Source organism: Molossus molossus, unplaced genomic scaffold (genome assembly GCF_014108415.1).
Source record: "Molossus molossus isolate mMolMol1 unplaced genomic scaffold, mMolMol1.p scaffold_m16_p_17, whole genome shotgun sequence".
Taxonomy (NCBI): domain Eukaryota; kingdom Metazoa; phylum Chordata; class Mammalia; order Chiroptera; family Molossidae; genus Molossus; species Molossus molossus.
Genome location: NW_023425352.1, coordinates 46,029,373 through 46,039,749, shown reverse-complemented (window position 1 = coordinate 46,039,749; position 10,377 = coordinate 46,029,373). Strand labels below are relative to the sequence as shown.

Genomic DNA, 10,377 nt, shown 5'->3' with positions numbered 1-10,377 from the left:
ACTAGCCTGTTCATCTCTAAAAAAATTATCATTGCTGTTTTGTTTTGCATTTGTTTTTAAAGATCTTTCAAATTACCACTAAAACTTCCAAAGTTAGTAAATAACAATTTTCTGATATTTGTCAAATAACTTGTAAGCTCCTTACTGGAACCTAGAAATTGCTAAGTGAATAATAAACCCTAGGCTCTGGGATAAATCATGGGAAATGACAGTCTTTCTCTGTCTGACTTCACTTAGCATAATTCCCTCAAGGTCCAGAGAGCAGAAAAGTGGTTGCCAGGAGCTGGGCGGTTGGGAAAATAGAGAGAGGCTGGTAATAGGATGTAAACTTTTAGCTATAAAATGAATGAGGTTTGAGAAGTGAATGTGTAACGTGACTATAGTTGATAACACTATACTGTATAATTGAAATTTGCTACTAGAATAGAACTTAAATGTTCTCACACAAACACACACAAAAAAGGATAAATATGGGAGGTGATGAATGTGTTAATTAACTAGATGGGGGAATCCTTTCTCAATGTATACATACATCAAATCATAATGATGTAGACTTTAAATATCTTATCATTTTATTTGTCAGTTATACCTCAATAAAACTGAAAAAAATATATATGTCTGCCTCAAAGACTGCATCCCTGCACCAGAACTAGAGTGGGACATTACAGCAACGGAAAAATAATTTTCAGGAGTTTCCTGCAAAGATTGTATTTTATTCTTATGATACATTTAAATACATACAAGTTTTATTTCCTTTCATTCTGATTTGTCTGCGAGACAATTCACATATGGAGCTAATTAGAGGGATGCATTTCCAGACTCCACTCCAGTCTCTGAATCAGAAACCTTCACAGGTTACTCTAATCCCAGTCCTCCAATGATAGCGTCATGGCCACCTGAAGGCAAGGTGGCCATTCTCCCCCAGCATCTCCTGTAATCCTTTTCACTGAGAGTTCTGACAACCTTGTCTGGCTAATCATGCCCTAAAAAGGAGTAGACACAAAACGTTCCACCTTGATCCGTATTCCCAAAACCTGAAAGAAGTTATAATCAAGAAATCATTATACAGGTTGCCCGGTAAAAGTGATCCTAGCAATTACTATTTGTACTAAATTTATAAATTACTGAGCTAATTTAGTAATTTAGGGAGGCTTTAAAGGAATATCTCAGCTCCTTAGTAATAGCTCAAAAATATGGGTATGCGTCTTTCCAGAAAGTAGAACACTATTCAGAATACCCAAAATACATGTACATTCTTGGTCTAATTTTATTTAAATCGATCCTTATGGAAGTGACATGCCCAGGTGGTTGACATTCTCCATAAAATATTATTGCCACACCACTAGTACAGCAAGTAATTTTTTGCTAAGTCTACTTGAATGAGTAGATTACCCAAAATTGAGCCAATAGGGGAAAAAGCTGATCCAGCTGTTAAGTAAAAGTATACTCTTAAAACTTTTTAAAGTGATTAAGTCAATATAGGCCTCATAGGCTGGCATCTTGTTGAGGCTTCTATATGGAAATTGATCAGTACTAAACTGGGTCGGCCTTGAGAGGGAACAGCTCAAATATCCATAAGTTTTTGCTGAGCACACATTTGTTGATTATATACACCTGACCAAGAATCTAATCTCACCTGTGAGTATGTTCAGCAGGGCCTTCTACTGATGGCTACAGAAAGGAAATGATGCTGAGCATCCAGTAGTCTGCCAAATTTCACTTTTCAACAAATGTAGTTTTATGATGAAAGGATGATTTCAGAAATGGTTCTATAGTTAAGAGAAGTAAGACAGTTTTATGTTCAAACCAATGTAAAATGAAATTCAGGTTTGGGCCAGTCCACTGTAAATTCAGAAGGGGAAAAAGATGTCTACCGGAAAATGTACTTCAAGGAGGACAAGGGCTAACTCTACAAACTAGTAAGAGTAAACATTACTCATCTTAAGGATCTAGTTCTGATGGTCCCCTTGAGGTTTGTTTTTAAACCTCCTATCAAATAACTGGGAACACATTTTGCACAAATATTGTTTTGATGGAATTGTTTCTCCATCAATAAAGTCTTAACTGCTTATTCATGCTAAGATTAACTGGTCTGGTTTAGCTATGAAATAAGGATGGGTCAGATAAGTGAAGAGCTTGGTTCAACAGCTACACCCAGTAAAATGTATATAACTCCAATTAGAACTTGGCCTTTTGAAAATGATCAGTTCCTAAAGTCCGAAACTGAACAGACCAGATTCCCTTTTCTCATAACACTAACCTCAAACCCATGATAGTCTGCATGATAAGACTGCTGAATTAGTAAACCGTTTAGTCAACCTTTGTGTATCACTTCCTCAATCTAAATAGGGAGTTCAGACTAAAATCTGTCTGCTGCTAAAACCAGATTATCCATGATGGTTAGGTAAACAGCGTCAGTTTCCCCACCCTGAATCAGTGTAATTTTTGTTGTGTGGGGTGGTGTCAGGAAATTCAAGGTTTGATTCATTGACCTTTGGTTACAATGCAACAAAATACCTTCCAGACTCAGTGTATAATTTGTTATTATGAAGGCTTTGAGACCCAGCACTCAACTATGTGCCTTTTCTTTCTTCACCAACTTGATGTCTACCTATATTTCATTGTGGTCTTGATAGTTCCAGGGATTTGGGGAGTCTCATTATTAGACAATAATTGAATAATAAAGCTACTAACAATTTTGAAATCTACAAGTGAATTGGTACTGTAGAATTTTATACGGTAGATGTGAAATAATTTCTGTAGTAAACTGCCCTGAAGCTTTAATCTAAATACCAAAGGTTGAGATATTCAGGGAGTACTCCTTTGCAAAGAACCAGCCTGTCAACATTTAAAGTAATAATTTAACAAAACTAATCAGAAGAGGGATGTTTACATGTAGAAGCATTATTGTGGCAAAATCTAGGGCTTGAAAGAAATGCCTAGGCCCAATTGGAAAAAAAGTTCATCATAAAACTCCACTCATATGAAACACTGCATTTTTGCAACCCAAGATAATACTTTGACTTGTGATTTCCACACTGTTAAGCAAATGATTCTTGTGGTAGAACTATCTGACAGCCTCATTTTGAAATTAAACATGAGATGAACAGTATTGATGTGAAAATCATCTGCATGTTAATGCCATTATTTCTAGGATTAATGATTTTTCAGTTCATTTTCAAGTCCACTTGTTTCTTACTGTCTTTTTTCATATGCTTTCAGTATTTCCAGACTTTGGTTATAGAGTCTATGCTCATCTATTAACTCTTCCCCTATTGTTGGTTTGTGTTCATGTATGACTTGTAATGTTTTCACATTAAGCTAAGAGAGTTTTTCGGTGAGACATCAATGTTATGGATGTGAGAACACCCCTACAGGCTGCCTTTCGTGCCTGGGAGTTCTGTTTCCCTCTCCAAAGGTAGCTCTGTTCTATCTCTAACACCTATGATTGTAGAGGTCTTTGTTCTCAAACATTAAAACCTAATGCACTCTTTTTAAAGCTTCATTTTTTGTTTTTTATTGCATATGTTATTCTGTTAAATCCAAATAGGGATTTCCCTTATCATTTTGATATTGACTTCAATTTGGCTCAATTCTGCTGCCCTATCTGCTAAGTATTCCTGAATGTGGGTATTTTGGAGGAAAAATATCCAACGTAAATTTGCTTAGAATTTCTGTATATAAAAGTTAATTTTTTAAATAAATTCAAGTACAAAATTTATTCCCACAGAGAAAAGGTTATAATTTAAGTATTCATAAGAATTAAAATAGCTTTGAAAAGCTCACTATACCAGTGCTAACAAACAGAATGAAACTGTTAAGGCTATTTTGCATTTCAAGTAAAAAAAAAACTGAAATGCATTTAAAAATAATTACATTCAGTATTTGCTATCTTTGAGGTAACCATCTTATTAAAAATTGGCTACCAACGTGAGTGGATAGTCCTATCACGTTCTCATGCCACCCTACTCTGTGTATATACTTATGAATTGTGCATATAATGCAGGAGGACTTGGAAAGTTGTGGCTATCCCTAGATTTCCCACAATTCTGATCTTGAAGTCCTAAATTTGTCCATATAAGCTTCAAAGTGTAGCCTTACCTGAGTGATTCAAGTAGCAGTATTTAAAGATGCTTACATAACACTTGAGCTACACTTTAAAGCAGTTTCAATGGTTTGTGATCCATATATCATCTGAACAGTACTACTTTATACATATTAATGGAGTCAATCCATTTTCAATGTTTTCTCCCACTTTTTCTTTTTTCCTTTTGAATTTCCTTTCTGGATCCCAAGGTCACCAGTTCCTTGGGTACAATAAAAAAAAACTATTACAGCTGCATTGAAGAGCAAATTGTTGCCCGGCAGGTGTGGCTCAGGAGATTGAACAGCGTCCCATGGACTGAGAGGTTCCAGTTAGATTCCCGGTCAGGGCACATGCACAGGTTGCTGGCTTGATCCCCAGTAGGGGGCGTGCAGAAAGCTGCCAATTGATTTTTCTCTCTCATATCGATGTTTCTATCTCTCTTTCCCTTCCTCTCTCTCTAAAAATCAGTAAAAACATATTTTTTTAAATGAGCATATTGGTTTGGATTGACTGACCTACATTCATTATCTCTTAACCTACTAAAAATATCATAATAAAGATCAGATCATGCAGTTTCTGTTTCATTATGTTAATAGCACTGTTACACTGGGCTTGCTCACTCTTGAAGGTTTCCTTCTTCATTGTAAATTACATGCATCATCTTCTAGATTCAAAATTATGTCCAGTTTGCACTTACAGTTCTTCTGAGCAGCAACTTTATTTGTCCCTCTTTGTCTAATATCACGGATGAGTGACACTTGTAAATCAAGTGGTACCTACTTAGCATGCTGTTGAAAGAACCAACAGGCATGCACACAATTTCATCTACAGAAAGAGGATGTGCAGAACTTTAGTACAGCATTCATTATAGCTTAAGTTTTTGTCTGTGTCACTCAGGTACCTACTCCTTATTTTCTGTGACTTCCCAGGTCATGAAAAAGATTCAGAAATTCATTCTAGTATGCTTGGCTATAAGTGGTAAGTGTGGTTATGGAATATGTGTTGAAATGTAAGATCCCTGTGAAAACCAGAATCACCCCTGAGATCCATGTGACAAAGCTTACTGGGGTCTGGGTACTAGCCTCTTACAACCCCTTCTAAGGCATGGTAGAAAAGACACTCAAGGTCACTACTACAACCTATAGCACAGTGGTTCTCAACCTTCCTAATGCCACGACACTTTAATACATTTCCTCATGTTGTGGTGACCCCCAACCATAAAATTATTTTTGTTGCTACTTCATAACTAATTTTGCTACTGTTATGAATTGCCATTGGAAATATGTGTTTTTCGATGGTCTTAGGCGACCCCTGTAAAAGGGTTGTTTGACCCCCAAAGGGGTCATGACCCACAGGTTGAGAACCGCTGCTAGAGCACCTTCACACATGGAGGGATTAGACTTGGTGACAGAGGGACTATTGTGGCTTGAATATAAGGAAAGCCCAGAATCAGAATCTGGTTCTTCAAAAAAGAATCCACAGGATCAAAAGCTTATTCTGTAGCCAAAGACATTAAATGTATCTCATCAAATATGTTTATATAAAGGTCATCTAGAAAGTCTTGATTTGTTAGATTCCTTTCCTGATGGTCAACAAGTGGACAAAATCCTCTCAAACTCGTTCCAGGAAGGGTCATTTCAGGATTGGTAGTATGAGAATTTAACTGCAAAAATGGTTCTGTGGCTGTGGAGTCCTTGCTGCCGGATCTCTTCTAAATGGCCTCACAGAGATTCACACCGTGACTTAGAGCCTGGCCAAAATTTACATTCTAATATGCTGAAGAATTCATGCCATTGCAGATACTTCCTGGAAGAGGAGGCTGTCTCCCAGTGCGATGTTCTCCAAAAAGGAAGGAGAAAAAGCACTTGAACACGCATTACCCAATTTCAACAGCAGTTCTAGTACCTAACACAGATATTTTCCCCCTCACTTTTGTCAGTTCCTCTGTACAAATAGTGATATGCTGTTGGCTATGAATAGCTTTCCCCAGTTAAACAATACAGGCAACTCAATACAGGAGAGAGCTTGGCACAGAAGAGCACTCCTTTGTCATATACGTTGATGTGGATGAGAATGTCATTTCCTCCTCAGAGCAGCCAGCAGGAGCGGCATGATTACTGCCACAGCAGAGGCGAAAACGGGAGTGCAGAAACGTGAATGGCAGAACCAGGAGTGGAGTCCATGTCTCTCTGAGCCCCTCAGCCATGGCTGTGAATGTCTGTGTCTGCAGGGTCTCCTAAAGACATACTGCAGTGTCTCTACCAATATCCGGGCCACCACCTGACAGGAATCACCCGCCAGCCAGCGGGGAGGACTTCCACCACTGTTCACTGGTACAAGTCCCACACTAAATGCTGGGAGATCCCCAGCCCAAAATAGCCATCCTCCCTCCAATTAGCCCTACTGTTTAGGGAATTTAAAAATTCATCCTGCAGTTTTTTTTACCCGTAAAAGAAGAAATGCTAACTTGCCTAGCCACGTCTCTCATTTTGAGGAGTGTCCATGGCTGTATGCATACTGAAATTCATAAACAAACTCAAAGTAAACAGACAATTTCACACAGAGTGCCACATACGAGCTGCACAACTCACAAATGGCATTTTGACAAAGTGCCAGCTCCTCAGTGCTTCTTATTTTATTCCTGTGACAAAACTAAGCCATGCTCAGTTCTCTCTGATGTATTACTCCCATGAATAAAAGATGTTCCTTGACACTAATTCACCCTGCTTCTCTGACTGCCCACCGTGCCTCCTGCATTTGTCTAGAAAGTGGGTGAGTTTCCGAGGAGCTATGGCGCCCCACCCCCGAACTCTCTATTGATCACACTGTACAGGGGCACCTCATTAAGGGGTTGGTGTCGCCTGCTGATGCAGCAACCCAGGTTTCAGTTAATGGCTGTAGGTAATTTTGTGTGGGGGGTTTTTAAGAGTTTGGCTGTAAAGAATTCTGGCTCACTCTCTCAAACTCAAAGCACCAAAACAAAGTCTCTAAGAATATTTATGCTACTGAATAAAGAACATCCATGTCAGTGAGAGAAATCCATGATTTCTTATAAGAAGATGATTTTCCAACGCTTTCTAATTAACCAATTTTAACAGGTAGTGGGGACTAACTTGATGCTCTGCTTCCTTTACTACAAGTGACTGTTCAAAAGAAGAAGTTGAACTGCACTGGACAGAGTCAGAGTACATGGATTTCTACTCATAGCTCTGCCTCTAGCTGTGTGTCCACGTCAACATACTTCATGTCTCTGGTCCTCAGTTTCCCATTTATAAACACAGATGACTACATGAGATCATTTTTGAGTAGTCTCACAATTCTGTTTGATGTCTTCTTCTGGGCATCATCTTTATGCTGTCCTTAAAAGTACCTTGTTAAAATATTAGTGGGGGTCAAATAATACTATATATCCAGACACTTTGGTTCAAGATGTGCCATCCTTTCAATAGCATAGATTTCAAGTTGTTTCATTTCCAGCTATATTTAAAATGCACCAAAAAAAGCCTTTCAATCACTACTGTGCTGAGCTGTGGTCACAGTTTGGGAATTGATACTTAGGGTCAACCAGAGAATTAACTGGGTGAGAAATACCTAAGTACACAGAATTTTGCTACCATAATAACTTATTTTATAACTAGAATACTGATTTTTTTATTCATTTCCCTGAAAATGGTCCTGGGAATGGAGTAAGAAATCTGTCATATTACCACATTGGGAGAATACCTGCATTGAAAAGCTGACTCGATTCCCTCCCATGTCCCTTATTCATTCCATAATTCTTTCCTGCTTGTTCCTTCCCAATTTATAACTGATACACACACAAAAATTCAATGGCAGAATTTCTTTCAAGATGCAGAACCCCCAAATCATATAAAGCAGACATAAAATTGTCTGGCACAGCAGCTAGTCCCATGCTGAGCCAGAATGTGCACTCAATAAATACTGATTGGTTGAGTGATTGATCCAATGCTAGAGATCAGCTTTTCATTCCCCATTCCACTGTGCTGAAAGGCCATGCACATTCAAATAAATTTTGTCTCTAACCCCCGAATGGTAAAATCCAGTGGCATCTGCCTCTACACATTCCCCAGAATTTTGCAGGAACTGGTGGTATCATGCCCATGAAATGTCCTGAGCTCTTCAGAAAAAGTCATACCACCCACAGAAGGCCATGTGATTGGAAAGTGTTTATGCATACAATGGATGGCAGCAGTTTGCATGGATAACCTCATAAAATTGAATAACCAAATGTATACAAATACTAGTAAGTGTGCAACAGAGAAAGGTCATGTATTAAGAATCTCTGACCAGAGATGCAAATTAAAACAACAATGAGGTATCACCTCACACCTGTCAGAATGGCCGCCATCAACAAATCATCAAACAACAAGTGTTGGCAAGGGTGTGGAGAAAAGGGGACTATAGTACACTGCTGATGGGAATGCAGACTGGTGCAGTCACTATGGAAAACAATATGGTGTTACCTCAAAACATTAAAAATTGAACTGACATTTGACCCAGTGATTCCACTTCTAGGAATATACCCTAAGAAGCCTGAAACACCAATCAGAAAGAATATATGTACCCCCATATTTGTAGCAGCACTATTTACAATAGCTAAGATCTGGAAACAGCCAAGTGTCCATCAGTAGACGAATGGATAAAAAAGCTGTGGTACATATACACAATGGAGTACTACGCAGCTTTAAGAAAGAAAGACCACTTATCCTTTGAGACTACATGGAGGGACCTGGAAAGTATCATCCTAAGTGAAACAAGCCCAACAGAGAAAGACAAGTTTCATATGATCTCACTTATTTGTGGAATATAATGAACATAACAGTCTGAGGAAGGGGGTAGTCCCAGAGATACGGAAGTGGGATACAGACTGACAATCCCCTAAATAGGGGGGTGGTGGGGGAGAGATAAACCACAGAACTTATATGCATGTATGCATGAACAGTGGACATGGACAACAAACTGGGGAAAGGGCAGGGAGGGAGGGGGAGGGGGGAATCAGTGGGGGAAAAAGAAGAAACATCTGTAACAAAAATTAATTAATAAAAATAAATAAATAAATAAAAGAATCTCTGACCAGCCATGAATAATGTATTGCTCAAATTTTACAATGTATGAAGTCAACTTTTGGTGTCATTAGTATTTATATATAAATATTTCAAAAGCTCCCTGTAAATATCCCATAGTCACTTCAGTTAATTGTGATCAAAAGAACATATGTCCTCAAATCTACACTAAGCCAATGGAGATAGTTTGGAGAAATGTAAGACTGAATGAATTAAAGAGTAATTGCAAGCCCTACTTGGAGAATCCCAGAGTGGTTGTATTTTTCTAATCTAGCACTGATTTGGAAGACTACAAAAGACACTGGCTACATTTAAATATTTTCAAAAGGAAGAAGAGAGATTACAAAAAAGGAAAGGGCCAAGTATATCAATTTATACTCTTCAGCATGTCCTAAATTGATAAAGCAAGTACCTGAAAAGTTGACAATGTAGCTATAAACCTTATAGGAAAAAGGCCAGGAATTCCTAGAGAACAGTCATCTGGAGATAGCCAGGTGGCATGCCCTTCCCATGAGTCACCAAGGAAAGACATAATAATAATGGATTAATGAATTCATCTCAGGCCTTAATCTTACCCTCAACTTCACACTTAGTTGTAAGTGTTTCAGTGACAATCAACTCAAGGTTATCTACTCAAACTGGCAAAGCTCCCAAGAAACTATTGTACACAACCAGAATAGCAACTTATAATTTTATGATGAGAAATATAACTATCAAGCAGATTGGACATTTGCATTGGCTTAATCAGTACATTCTACCCTTGTATGAAAGAATTAAAATATTAGAAAGCTTGATGATTTAGAGCAGGGGTTAGAGAACTTTTTCTGTAAAGGGCCAGAGAGCAAATATTTTAGCCTTTATTAAATAGTGGGGCATACATTCTATGTCACAGCTACTCAACTGCAACCCACATTTGCTGCAGGCCATTGCTGGCAGACTGTTATCTAGACCAGGGCAAGCTGACTATATGAGTTAATGCTAACAGGAGGTAGGCTCAAGTAGTCTTTTTCAGGGATATTACTGCTGAATACTCTCTCTCTTGAAAAAATATTCAGACGGACCCTGAAATAGTTCCATTTCTCTCTTCTTTGACATATACATGGCTGGCAACTTCCTTTTGGGATGTTGTATTCCTACTTTAGCAATATTAATAACTCTTATCTTATAATTACATTAAATAGAAACCACATATTTAATTTTATAAAC

At 38.1% G+C, this 10,377-nt stretch overlaps 1 pseudogene; it reads right to left on the bottom strand.

Annotated features, from left to right (window-relative positions):
- Nucleotides 1–983: 983 nt before the first annotated feature.
- Nucleotides 984–10,377, bottom strand: part of LOC118632074 — a 68,329-nt pseudogene continuing 58,935 nt past the window's right edge.